At 37.8% G+C, this 14795-nt stretch overlaps 1 protein-coding gene across 2 annotated transcripts in view; it reads left to right on the forward strand.

Annotated features, from left to right (window-relative positions):
* dsh (Segment polarity protein dishevelled) overlaps window positions 1-14795 on the forward strand; it is a 357971-nt gene that overhangs the window by 338190 nt on the left and 4986 nt on the right. The gene's annotated exons all lie outside the window — the stretch shown is intronic.

Below are 14795 nucleotides of genomic sequence, written 5' to 3' on the forward strand. Positions count from 1 at the left end.
ACGTATAACAAACAAGTAACCTATCAATACCTTAAGCTTGTAAGTCACTACGAAACATATTATGTTTGGCTCAAGTCATACACTCAACTTAACATGGCCTGAATCCTTCACTTGCAGTGCTAATCCTAATATAAATATTATATGTAACACAGGAATTCGCAATTCAATCAGCTATCCCTTACTCATGCAACAAACAGAAAACATATCTCCTCATTCTAACTACATCTTGCCACATTAATATTCCATTTCCTTTATATATACCTCCATATTTAAAAAACATATTCATTTAACTCCATTTAAATAACCTCTGTGTTACGGTAGAAATACTTAATAGCCTGAATATTCTTTCACACACTGCAACTCCGTAATATTTCAACATTTCCTTACAATACAATTATCATACTGGCCATGACTGCAACTCATATTGACCTGAAATATTAGGTTACGTCTCGTATCTCGCATGTACTTTCTACAACCACAACTGGTTTAACGTTTCACGGTCCGCTCGTATGGATTGGCACTAAACATGCACAAATGCTCAATCTGATCTTGTTTCCATTAACCTAAAATCATCTCATAAGCACCATAGTTATATTGCAGAAATTGGCACATATCATCGGTTAATAATTGGCATTTATACTCTAGTATCCGTTCATTGGCACTAAATCTCTTACTTCTAGCACTCCTGCACACACACGAAATATTTTTCATCAACTAATTTCAAATTCAATACAATGCAACTCATAATACTTATCTCGTAACGGGATTTTGCTGCTGGATTTCTCCTGGTCTAGGACATCTTGGAACAGGCAGCCCTTGCAGTCCAAAGATTACGTCATCTGCGGCTCCGGCTGGGAATCTTGGCTTGAGCTATTTCATCTTGAGCGATCAATTCCATCTGTTTAAGCTGACTCCATCTTGTCACCAGTTCTCATGAAATGATAAAACAACAAATACATCGTAGAATGCATATTTCACTGGTGAATAGTAGGTTACTCAATACGTATTAATTGCCTTGTGATTCTTGTATTGTTCGTAAATATCTTTCGTAATTTGATAATTTCTTTAACTCAGCCTACTTTTTGTTAATTCTTTAGCCTAAACAGATATTGTTTTCCCACTTGGAAACAATAAATTATGCCTTCCTCAGCATAAATCTGCCGCTATAATACTGATTTCGGCAATGTTCGACTCGGCTGTATTCTCTTTTTGCTTCTGAATTTGGTTGTTGCAGTAATAAATATTCTCCTTCAAATCTTCGTTATTCCTGCCGATATCTTGCAGATTAAGTCCTCAACGATGTCCGTATATTATTACTTTAGTATTTAACGTTGCGCTAATCTTTTTCTTCTCCTTCAGTAAGTTGTGCTGATCCTCTTCAACTCGTAACTTTTTCTCAAGGTAGTCAAGAATCGGTTCCATTCAAATTTTTTTATGGTCCATCATTATTTAATCTTGAGATTCTTTTCTTTACGACCGGTCGATATCGATTTACTATATCTCTACTCTGTGCATTTGCACATTGCCTGAAGCTATTGTACGCCATATTTGTCCACTGTTTCCATGACATTTTCGGCCGCTAATGTAACGTAATGGTACACCTACGGGAGTCAAATAAAAAACAAGACCTGCATCTGGCGAGCCGAACTTGTCCTCGGACAGTCCCGGCACTAAAAGCCATACGCCATTTCATTTCAGGGTTGCCATACGTCCCAGAAAACCAGGGTTGTCCTGGATTAGAGTGGTATAAATAATGTCCCGTCCGGCTGACTAAAAGTCCTGGATTTTTAAAAAGTAATCTCTTTACTCCTAAAGGAAATACAATTTAAATGCCCATCCATTCTCTTAAAACTTCGAGTAAATTGAATGGTCAAGACTCGAGAAGTATCCATTAAATTTTACCTTATCGATGTTATCCATGAAGTAGTCGAAGTAAACTATCGAATTATCGCTTCTTTCTACGTACTTCCGGTGTTACAGATCGTTTTCAATTAGAATACTGAAAAGAATCTTGATCTATTCTATCTTCGAAGAAGAAGAAGAAGAAGAAGAAGAAGAATCCGTAGGAATCGATTAAATTCAGTGTGATATTCTGAGTGAGTCAATATTTAACATTTTTAAGCATGGCATCGAAACGGAAAACAAAATTTAAAGATTAATACGCCAAAGATTTTCCTTTAATAGAACAAGGTAGAAGTGAATATGAGGCAGAATGTAAACTATGCAAGTAAGTTTCTTTTATTTTTTTATATAAGAAATAGAACAAATGATTGATCAAAGAATTCCGTTTATGGTTTACCGTTTCCCAGATGAGTATAAGGGCATAGTTTTCGCCCTGTGACTGTTACTCACCCTTAAAAGAAAATTAATTCCCTGTCGTGCGCTATGTACTCGTGATAAGGACAATAAAGCACTTAAACCATTACAATTTCTCTGTGTTGTCTGGTTTTTTCTGATTCAACGGCAATGAAACGCAAGCTCTTTAACTCCGAAATGCTGTAGGTCTACATTGTACTGTTTTTTCTCTGGCCTCCCTCGTGGTAACGGCGAGATATGTGTATTTATCAACAAGGCACAAGTCAAGCACGAGAACTACGCGCCCGACATCAAGGTGAGTGGCGCATTTCTTTCTTAATGCCTACACATTTGAAACCCTTCAATATCTCCAAAAGTACTCACCGGATTTGCAAAATAAGCACATCTCTGAATTTGTCACTCTATTTCTTAATTGTTATATTGGTGAAATTATTAAATTCCAATTTTTTTAAAAACGAAGTTGCTACCGGTTTTTTGGTAATTACGTGTGAGATTAAGAGGAATAGGACAGTATTTTATGAGCCCCTTAATACAATGTAAGAATTTGAAAACAGAATGTCTACTATACAGTTTTGATGGATCAAAAGATATTTGAGTCCAGCTGAATCACCCTGTATTGAATTATTAGTGTGGAATTATTCCCCTCAAATTTTACTAGTGTAATACAATGGCTTGATCTGGTGTCATTTGCCAACTTCACCGTACACTACAGGAAAATGTTGGTACAACATTTAGTAACACTTGCAGATGCTGGAAATGAATATTTCTTCATTAATATACTGCAAGCTATGGAGTTCGTTTCAGGTGCATGGGAGCATGCATTATCCTCTACAATCAACAACTGTTTCCATGAAGCTGGTTGTTTGCGAAAAGAGCCTCCTTTTGTGAATATATTGAAGATGTACCTTGCAGTGAGAGCTGGATTTATCAGAGGAGGTTAATTTCAACGCTGGTGATGAGGATGGAGCGGTTACAAATGACAACAGTTCTAATGACAAGGAAGACTTGAAACTTTGGACACCCATACACAGTTAATTGTCTTACTGCAATGGATACCTGTAGGTGTTACATCAGTGCAAAATGTTGTGGTGAAAAAAGCTGTTAATGCATCAGTATTTTTGTGAAATGAAGTGTATACTGTTATGCTAGAAAAGTAAAACAAACCATAATGTCTCATTTCTTTTATCTTTCTCGTTAATGTTCGTATTGTTTTTCTGTTGTTGTATAGTATGGAACATACACACAACTACTCTTACTGTAGCTAACTAACTAACTTTGGGCACTGAATAATTTGCGACATTTTTTTATGGTGACAGTAATATTATGCAAGTTTTCATATTGAAGTGAACAGAAGGTTAAGGTGAAAAGTGAAAAATGAAAACCTACAACCTGTTTTCCAATCAATGACCAGGTCAGGGATGGTGAGGATAAGAATTGTGCCTGTTGCTGAAGCCTGTTGCACTCCTCTGGGGCAATGGTTAATGACTGAAAGATGAAATGAAATGATATTGGAGAGTGTTGCTGGAATGAAAGATGACAGGGAAAACCAGAGTACCCAGAGAAAAACCTGTCCCGCCTCCGCTTTGTCCAGCACAAATCTTGCATGGAGTGATCAGGATTTGAACCACGGTGTCCAGCGGTCAGAGGCCGGCGCGCTGCCGCCTGAGCCACGGGGGCTACTAAGGTGAAAAGTACCTATTAATACTAAAACTAAAAGTTTAGCATTTACTGTGATGTTTCTTCGTCAGAATATTCATCAATAACTTTGCAAGCTGGATATATTAAAAGAATCGTAAGTGAAAATTGTTATTTACTTACCTCTCTTTGAAATAATTTATCTTGAATCTTTAGATTGATGCTTTCACAGCCTGTAATTTGTAGACATGATAATAATCTTTTGTGCTTTTGCCGTGTCAGAAGATAAGGTGAAATACTTAGTTTCACAGATAACTTTTCTCCATGTCTTATTTATTTTTTGACCACGTCTTCTGAAGACGCGGAGCAAAGTTCTCTGCAAAATATGAAGTATCGCCTTGTTTTCTGTCACAGTAAAAGCCCAAAAGCTTATTATCATGTCTTTAATCTTATTTCTGAATATAGAAAAAAATTATTTTAATAATATGACAATATCTAAATCTGATTTGTTAGTAATTCTTAGGGCCTGTAATATGACTGTCAGATAAACAGCTAGATACGTAGGCTGCAGTTTTGCAAACTAGAAGTTAAATATTTTCTTGCGTACTACCAACGGAGTTTAACTATGGTATTGTTATGCGGAAGATGTAGTAAGTTTACTGAAAATATAGTCAAATTTAGCGTGGTGGTATACGTGTTCCCTGGTGTTTTTGTTTGTTTAGCGCTATTCCTTTCAAAATTGTATTACTAGAGTCCAATATCAGGCCTTTATTAAGCTATAATGTGGAAGTTCGGGTCAAAAGAAAGAATTAGGACTGAAATCTATACATACGAAGAAATGTTTAAATTAATTAAATCTGTAGCGAAACTCAGAAATTGTTGTAGGAAATAAAAGACTGAAAATGTATCTTATCAAATAATTCCTACTACAAGGTATAGTGATGTTTTTGTCAAAGACTATTTACGAGGATGCTCATTACAGTGAAAGTAAAGTGTATATCCGTAATCATTGTCACTGTACGCAGCATAGGATCATTCATTTTATTATTAATTCAATTTATTGTTGCTAATTTAATAAGTAGGGGTTGTTTTTCAAGGCAGTGTTAGAATAGTAACTGGCAGGCATTTATCTCACTTTCGTGTAAATACTTAGTAGCAAGTTGTTATGAAGTCAAAGAAATATAACCTCCTTAACGTCCTCATTCAACAGACGGATCACCATGAACGATGTAGTATACCCTTCCTTACTCCACATGAGCACCATGGATAGACTTAGAATTGTACCCAAGCTTTTGACATGCACTCTAGTGAATAGGAAATGTGAACTATCACCTCTAGTACCCTACCAACTAAATAACTGCGTGGCAGCATCAAGCAATGTTGCTGTAATGACTATGGCTACCTACGAAGCTTGCTGTTGAATTGCTTGCATGTGTAACTCGTGTAGTCAGTAGCAACAAATTGCTAGCTTGGGAGACTTTTAAAATTCTGTGATAGCTGGACAGGAAGCACGATATTTTTTATAAATATATACGTGTATTACGTTATAACAACTTATTTTTCGTATAGCATCATGCAGATGTAGATTCATCTTGATGTGCAGCCATCTTGATTCTTACAGTAGCATCCCCGATAGGAGCAATGTCCCAGATAAGAGCGTTAATTGCCTCTCCAACTTTGGCATAGCTAAACTAGAGAATATTCTCCCAGACTGCACATAAACGAAAGTGGTAGTACACGTTTTCAACCGAACTTCCAGATAAATATGCAAACTGCCGCATAAATTTAAACCACACTTTAATCTGGCTGTTGTAATACAGGTTCTTGGTTATTCATAGAATTTGCTCTTCACCTAGCGATAAGTACCATTATGAGGGGCCGATGACTTGGATTTTGGACCCCTTTAGACTACAAGCATCAGCGATTCAGTACTGTCCTTTAGAAGCAGTCCCTTGGTCAGTAATACTGTTGTTTAACATTAGTTTCTGGGAATGTGGGGCATTGCTGGTCGGATCCGCTGATTGTTTTAAATTCATATCCATCCATTCATTCTTCGTCCTCATGTTTTGAATTCTGGTCAGTGGAGGATTTTGGACTTTTAAATTGTCGTTAAAATTTTGTCTCATTTCCTACCATTAGTGGCAGATGACCTAGATGTTAGGCCCTTTTAAACAACAAGAATCATCATCATCTAGGAATTTGGTCTTGGTATGAGCACCTTGATTTTACAAGGTGCATTGGCGTATGAGACAGATAATTACCCAAGAACAGCTCAGAATTGGAACCCTCAACATCCTCACTCTCACTAAAAAATGTGAAGAACTCGATCTTATGGATATGTGCAAGCTTCAGATATTGGGGTTTAGTGAGACAAAGTGGAAAGGCTGTGGAAAGAAATCTCTGGGAAATGGAGAAATGTTATATTGGAGTGGGAACCTCAGTGAATCCAAAAATAGAATAGAATGATAAGAGGAGATATATCACATTCTTTGGTCTCTATTTCTCACCTGGAAAATAGTTGCAGTAGATGGAGCAGAGAATCAGCTCTGTCCAAAATAACGTGCTCGCACATCCAGCAGGGAATGGACTCGCATTCAGCCTGCCAGGTTAGGCCAGTGGCACATATGTATATGAATGCAAGTTCATTCTGGAAATTACGAGAAATAGAACTGACGTCAGGGGAGAGGGAGAGTCAGATGATTGACCAAGATGGCGGCCAGTATGCGAATAACAAAAGTGGAAGAAGGTAGTTTCAGAATGAAGTACTGGGGATATGCAAAGTAAGTCCAGAATATTTGTATCACAGTACAATAACATCACCTGTTCATAAACTGACTAGTTTACACAATGTAAACTATATTGTACATATATGTGCATGATTTGAAGTGATTTGATACAATCTGAGGATGTTCTTGTAGAATGAAACATGACATTGTTTAATGGTGGTTTTTTTTTTTTTTTTTTTTTTTTTTTTTTTTTTTTTTTTTTTTTTTTTTTCAGGTATGTTACAGCATTATATCGTTGCTTCTGGGACAAAACCTCCTATGTGAAATATTTTAGCTTAGAACTTTCACCGGTAAAGTTCTGTCATCTAAGGTGCAATATTGTGTGAATAATGTCAAGGCATTCTCGCTCTTCATAATGTATGTGTTGCGGGTCAGTATATCTCCAAAAATATTATCACATAGGAGGTTTTCCCTGGCAATGACAATATATTATGTTTTAACTAGTATGCGCACAGAAGCTTGTGATTAAACAAGAGACCTTAATTGAAAAAAATGCTTAGTACACGAGCTGAGAAACATGTACCGGTGTTTGTTTTTAACACTAGAAAGACAGAGGTGTAATTTTTTACCCTGTTATGAATTCAGTGCTCTGCTGTTACCATAATTTATCTTAGCTTTTGTTCACACTACATGACTACATCATTTAGGCTTTATTTACTGTTTTTGAAATTTGGATGCCCCAGCTCTAACAGCTGAAAATTACAGGCCAGTAAGTTTGACATGCATTGTATGTAAGCTTTGGGAAGGCATTCTTTCTGATTATATTAGACATGTTTGTGAAATTAATAACTGGTTCGATAGAAGGCAATTCGGTTTTAGGAAAGGTTATTCCACTGAAGCTCAACTTGTAGGATTCCAGCAAGATATAGCAGATATCTTGGATTCAGGAGGTCAAATGGACTGTATCGCGATTGACCTGTCTAAAGCATTTGATAGGGTGGATCATGGGAGACTACTGGCAAAAATGAGTGCAAATGGACTAGACAAAAGAGTGACTGAATGGGTTGCTATATTTCTAGAAAATAGATCTCAGAGAGTTAGAGTAGGTGAAGCTTTATCTGACCCTGTAATAATTAAGAGGGGAATTCCTCAAGGCAGTATTATCGGACCTTTATGTTTTCTTATATATATAAATGATATGAGTAAAGGAGTGGAATCGGAGGTAAGGCTTTTTGCGGATGATGTAATTCTCTATATGGTGATAAATAAGTTACAAGATTGTGAGCAACTGCAACGTGACCTCGAAAATGTTGTGAGATGGACAGCAGGCAATGGTATGTTGATAAACGGGGTTAAAAGTCAGGTTGTGAGTTTTACAAGTAGGAAAAGTCCTCTCAGTTTTAATTACTGCGTTGATGGGATGAAAGTTCCTTTTGGGGATCATTGTAAGTATCTAGGTGTTAATATAAGGAAAGATCTTCATTGGGGTAATCACATAAATGGGATTGTAAATAAAGGGTACAGATCTCTGCACATGGTTATGAGGGTGTTTAGGGGTTGTAGTAAGGATGTAAAGGAGAGGGCATATAAGTCTCTGGTAAGACCCCAACTAGAGTACGGTTCCAGTGTATGGGACCCTCACCAGGATTACCTGATTCAAGAACTGGAAAAAATCCAAAGAAAAGCAGCTCGATTTGTTCTGGGCGATTTCCGACAAAAGAGTAGCGTTACAAAAATGTTGCAATGTTTGGGTTGGGAAGAATTGAGAGAAAGAAGAAGAGCTGCTCGACTAAGTGGTATGTTCCGGGCTGTCAGCGGAGAGATGGCGTGGAATGACATTAGTAGACGAATAAGTTTGAATGGCGTTTATAAAAGTAGGAAAGATCACAATATGAAGATAAAGTTGGAATTCAAGAGGACAAACTGGGGCAAATATTCATTTATAGGAAGGGGAGTTAGGGATTGGAATAACTTACCAAGAGAGATGTTCAATAAATTTCCAATTTCTTTGAAATCATTTAGGAAAAGGCTAGGAAAACAACAAATAGGGAATCTGCCACCTGGCCGACTGCCCTAAATGCAGATCAGTATTGATTGATTGATTGATTGATTGATTGAGCTTGGCCCCGATAATTCAATTAACCTAAACTATTTCTATCATATTCACAAAGATGCACACACAAGATGCTGTCAGTTGTGTACACTGTTTTATTTACAAATTATACACACATTAATAGTTGCACATCGAATGAACCACCATGTTAAACTCAATCGACTGCCACATTAGCATGTCAACCAACTATGGAACACTTGACAAGATCGCATGTTCCAACACAACATAACCACTTCAACGGAATTACCACAACATGAGTTCACATTCTTAACTCGACTAACGACTTTCACTAACAACTCGACTAAACAACCGGACACCATCCTTTATATACCTTGCCTGGCCAGGCTTCCGGAAAAGTATGACACATGCTTTCTCGTATCCTCTCGAGTCTTCAATAACCTATATACAGATGAATAGAACATTCTGTAAAACTCGAGTGACAAAGGTGCGTTGTTCTAGACTCCTACCCTGTGTTGCACAACATTACATCGGATTTATACATCATACTTACAGGTAATCATAAATTGTTTACTGTTAATAACGTGTTCTTACATTAAATAAAGTCATATTAATAAACATACAACAGAAGTATCATGACATACCCTCACATGTTCTGTTACACAAGACTTGTCATAAAACACACAAATAAATCATACGACCACGATTTGTACCATTCATCACCTGTCACCTCACTAAATGCTGTGTCGTCTTAGATGTTTACACATGTCACAAAGTTTGAAAGTGGTGGTAAGGCTGGCAACATAACGTTTGATCTGGCTCCACACCATCTCTATTTGGTTTAATTCACAGTGGTACAGGGGCAGTTGGAGTACAGTGTGGCCTGCTTGTTCAGCTAAGTCATCTATTGTGTATTTCTCGAAATGAGGCCTGAGAGTCTTTACCCATTCCAGCTATTCGGTTTTAACAAGTCCTTCGTCGCATGTTACGTTTTTACTTCTTGTTATTAAGTCTTTGTAAGCAGGAATATACTTCCGCACCCTTCCAGGTTTCGTTTGGGATCCGTTCTAACTTCACGCTGTGATAAGGAGCATTGCATAACACAACAACACTACCAGGCATGAGCTTTGGTAATATTCTTTCAAACCACGATTTAAATTCTTCACCAGTAATTTCATCATGATAGTCTCCATTTTTCCTAGACTCAAGCAAAAGACAAAACTGTCATCGCTTCCAATGAGTAACACTATCAGTCGCTTACCCCTCCTTGTTGGATGTTTTAGCCCTGTGCTTAAATCTGAAAGAAATGCCTGATTCTTCGATTTTACGGTAGTGGCCCTTCCATGTCTCATTCAAATAGTAAAATTTCTGCAATATATGAGGGACTGACATGGGAAAGCACTTAAGTCCAAAACTGCAGTTTTACGGGAGAAGCAAAAAACTTTCAAAGATCTTGTTTGAATGATTTATTCATTATAACAATAATACCAAAACCATGTTAAAGTTCAAAAACATGAAAAAAGGACAACTGATTGCATAAACAATTTGAATTATAAGCAAATGTTGTGGTAAAATTCCTTGTACTCTTCATCTAAGTAATGCACCTTCGAAGGTAAGTCCTTCTTCTTGGCCTCATTGATTGTTGGAGTACTCTGGATTGGTAGAAGATCACGAAGATTAGCAACATCGTTAAGTTGTGACATTTCAACTTAGGAAATTCTTTCTTGAAAACCCTGCTAAAAAAATCTGTAACTGTCGCTTAAGTGCGGCCAGTATCCAGTATTCGGGAGATAGTAGGTTCGAACCCCACTGTCGGCAGCCCTGAAGATGGTTTTCCGTGGTTTCCCATTTTCACACCAGGCAAATGCTGGGGCTGTACCTTAATTAAGGCCACGGCCGCTTCCTTCCCACTCCCAGCCCTTCCCTGTCCCATCGTCGCCATAAGACCTATCTGTGTCGGTGCGACGAAAAACAACTAGCAAAAAAAAATCTGTAACTCATTTGACATTCAGGATGCTTTATTTGATCATCCCTATAGATCCTGTGAACATTAAGGTCTGGGCTCAAGTAAAGCTGAGACGATTGACGCCTATTCTCTTCTGCTGGGAAAGCCAACAGCCGTAGCTGTGTTGAAACACCGGATCCCGTGAGATCTCCGAAGTTAAGCAACATTGGGCGTGGATCGGTTGGATCGGTTGCCACACGCTGTTGGTGGGGGGAAAGGGAATGGAGGAGCCTCTGCGGAGGTTCGGACCTGCCTTCAGGCAGAATAACCCTTACCTTCTGCTGGGAAAGACTGTACATGAGCTTTGATGAGATCCCTATCTTCATCAGTATATTTGAATTTAAGGGCATTTGAGCGTGGATTTCACCCTCTTGTGTCCTTCCAGACTAACTGCCCTTCTTTTTCTTACTTATTGGATGACCCAGGTGATTGTCTGATATCCCCAAGACATCATAGAATACCTTCCTGCAAACTTTACCGTGGCCTGCAAAGGTTGGTAATCTATAAGCCACAGTTACCTGACGATCGCGAGTAGTTGGTGAGTCACCCTCTTGTTCAGTTGTTGAAACCCTCTTTTACTTCTCTGAGTAGGGATTAAACTCATCAGTCCCATGAGAAAGTTAGAGCGCGCTGAGTAATCCTCTTTCCAGAAATCCTTATGCAATGTCTTAGCGCCTTGAAGCAGGTCCTCATTCGTTGTACACTTGTTGCCAGGCCTTTTGCAGTTAGGCTGAAAAGACTGAAAACACCGATATAGCCAATCACACTACTTGAAACGATAAAACACATAAACATAACCTTCAAAACTCGTAAGATTACTTACCTTTTGAAACGGACGAGGCTGATCACGACAAAAGTCAAGGGGATGATTTGGTTGCATTTTAAGTTAGGTATTTATCACAAGAAACCCTCCACTATTATCAAACGCACACAAATTCGTCACTGTTAGCTAACAAACAACTCTGCAACTCCATAAATTATTATAACACAAAGCGATGAGAACCACTCCCGCCTAAGACAGACAAGGTTCAACGGACATATGTGCTTCTCTATGCCAAGGTGTCTGGACTTACAACTGATGCCATCTAGCGACCTTCAGAGGAGCTGAACTAAACGAGGGACGGAGTTACGGGTTTCTCCACGCCATCGGCATTGCTTCTTACTTGCATATCCGCGGAAAAAAGGAAAAAGTTATTTTTGGACTTAAGTGCTTTCCCATGTCAGCCCCTCGTATCATCTCTGTCCACTACGAAGCTTTTTCGATTTCTATTGATGAACTCAAAACCCATTTCTTTCAGTAGCATGTGAAGGGAGGATTTTTTTAAATCTGGGAGTTCAGGATCAGAATTTACAGCTGATAACACTTTGTTAATCATAGGGGGTTCATTGTTTTTTTTTTAAATATGTGTACTTTCCTCTGTTCAGAAGGACGAACAAATTCATTGCACTCCACATCCAAAACACTTCTCATACGTAGCCTCTTTTTACCCAGTGTGGTAAAATTCTTTCCGCGCACTGTGAACACTCGAAACACACACACCGGTGAACTCGGATGTTAATTTCACGATATCATCAATTGAACTTTCAGGATATGTCTCCATTAAATAAGTTTAAGACAATCTTCTCCCTACTTTTCAGAGATTTCCATGAGGAGATATCGGATATTTAAGTTATTGACCAGAAGCTCAGAACAATAATTTCAGTTTCAATCAAGGAAACGCTTCTGCATTCAATACTTTGTATTTTAAACTTCAAACTTTCAGAAAGAACTCACTTTTTTATATTAAAAAATGGAGTATTTACTGGGTGGACAAAGATGGAAACAAGCATGAAGCAGTCGGTCACGTGGTTTTGTTTACGCTTACTTTATTCTCTAGTTGAAAATAGTGTAGGACAAAAGTGCCATTTCTGACCCATATTGGATTTTACAAAAACGTGCTTCCTATTTACATAATTTTCTTTGCTTTTCTTCCCCTTGCATGGTATTTTGATTTGCATCTTCCCCTACTCCACGTTAAGTGGTACTCAGAGTTCCTGCTGTACCAGAGAAAGTCAGAAATGGAGTATGTGAACAAGACATTGGCAGTAACTATTGTGTAGTTTTTTTTTTTTTTATGGTCCCTAAAATATGGAGCATGGAAGGAATTTAAGACAGGAAGGTATAATAGCTACTCTCCATAAACTAAGCAGAGATGACTTTAGGGATGAGAGCAGGGGAGCAGCAGAGTAAATGGTGAGAATTCCACTCAAACCCCTCCTTTAACAGGGTTCCCAGTGACCTGGAAAGTCGGGGAATTACACAATTGTTAGGGAAGTTGACTCAAATTTGTTATGTGTCAGGTAATTCATACTGATAACAAACTGCAAGCTGTGAATCTGTTGAAACAAGGAAAAATATCAATTGATGAGGTAAGTTGAATTTTATTTTTTTGAAATAAAATTGTACATGTTTCGGGCTATGGCAGCATTAAAACAAGACGAGTTTGTTGAAATTCTGAACAGTGTGTGGTGGCTACCAAACTGTACAAGTATATTTTTATCCCAACAAGGTATCTTTACATTGTATTTGTACTTTGATATTGATTAACAAACAATTTGAAAACTTCTGTGAACAATGTGTATTCATTAGTAATTTTTGTAGTAATACTTTCATTATTCATGTGTAAATAAAATGTATTAATATTTATTATTATCTGGCAGATCATTATTAAATTATATGTACTTTACTGTTCAAAATTTTGTATTTCCTATTTGTGTAATAAATATTGTGTACAGGTGTGTACTGCTAATGGGGGTGGAGGAGGCTGTTAAAATGCCAAATTTTTGTCAGGGAAATACAATTTTTTTTCAGAAAAATGTCAGAGAAATTAGTTTGACTTTCTGGTCAGGAACCCTGTTTAGATTCTTTGTATAAGTAGGAGAACGAAGCGAGCTATTCAGCTAATTCGTCTCTGTCTGAATCGAATGAAAAATGTTACATGTGATAATTATTTCACATTATTGCAAACTAGAAGGAGGGCAGTTTGTATACCTTGCTGTATGTATGACAGGTGCTAAAGATGAAAGACATAACTCAATCAAGGTATGGTCAGTACGAACGCACCGATTCTCAGTTCTCTTCACCCTAATGGCCAAATGAGGACTGACCAAAAGAACAGAAACATGTTATGACGAAACTTAAGTATGGAATTACCGAGCAAGTGGCCATACAGTTTGGGTCACGTAGCTATCGGCTTGCATTTGGGAGATAGTGGGTTCGATTCCCACTATTGGCAGTCCTGAAGATGGTCTTACGTGGTTTCCCATTTTCACACCAGGCAAATGCTGGGACTGTACCTTTAAGACCACGGTCGCTTCCTTCCCTCTTCTAGCCCTTTTCTTTCCTATCGTCACCATAAGACCTGTCTGTGTCGGTGCAACGTAAAGCAAATTCTAAAATAAAAAGTAATAATTAAATATGGAGTTGACGTTGTGGACCACATGTCCAGAAAGTATACTGGCAAACCAGCTGCACATACATGAATGTTACACATATTCAGTAGACTTAGCAGAAATAAATGTTTGGGTGCTGTTCAAGCAAGTTACAAATATCAGGACCTTGTGCTGAAAGTTTCTGCTACAACTCTCTGAGGCAAACGTGCATAGCAGAAATAAAAGGACCCGAACTGCAGACGGTGATGATAGTCACAATAAATCTCAAAGTGACCACAAACACAGAAAATGCTAAGTGTATAAGAAATGTAAGGACGGCTCGAAGGGTGTGCACATATATGAAGCATGCAGAAAGATTTTGTGTAAGAAATGAATTAAAACAGAGAAAATGATTGTCAAATGTGTACATTGTGGTGAATTGTGTACTTTGAGGGTGATTTACTTCATTCACAAACATACTGAACTTGACCACGTGAGATTTATACCACTGTGTATCAGCATGGTTAAATAGGCTGGGTATAGGCTCGTGTAAAGAGAACTAATAAATTAGACACTGATTCTTCATTTTTGTACCTACATTAATATATATGCCTGTGAAGTTTAGTTTGAT

Source organism: Anabrus simplex, chromosome 2 (genome assembly GCF_040414725.1).
Source record: "Anabrus simplex isolate iqAnaSimp1 chromosome 2, ASM4041472v1, whole genome shotgun sequence".
Classification (NCBI taxonomy): Eukaryota; Metazoa; Arthropoda; class Insecta; order Orthoptera; family Tettigoniidae; genus Anabrus; species Anabrus simplex.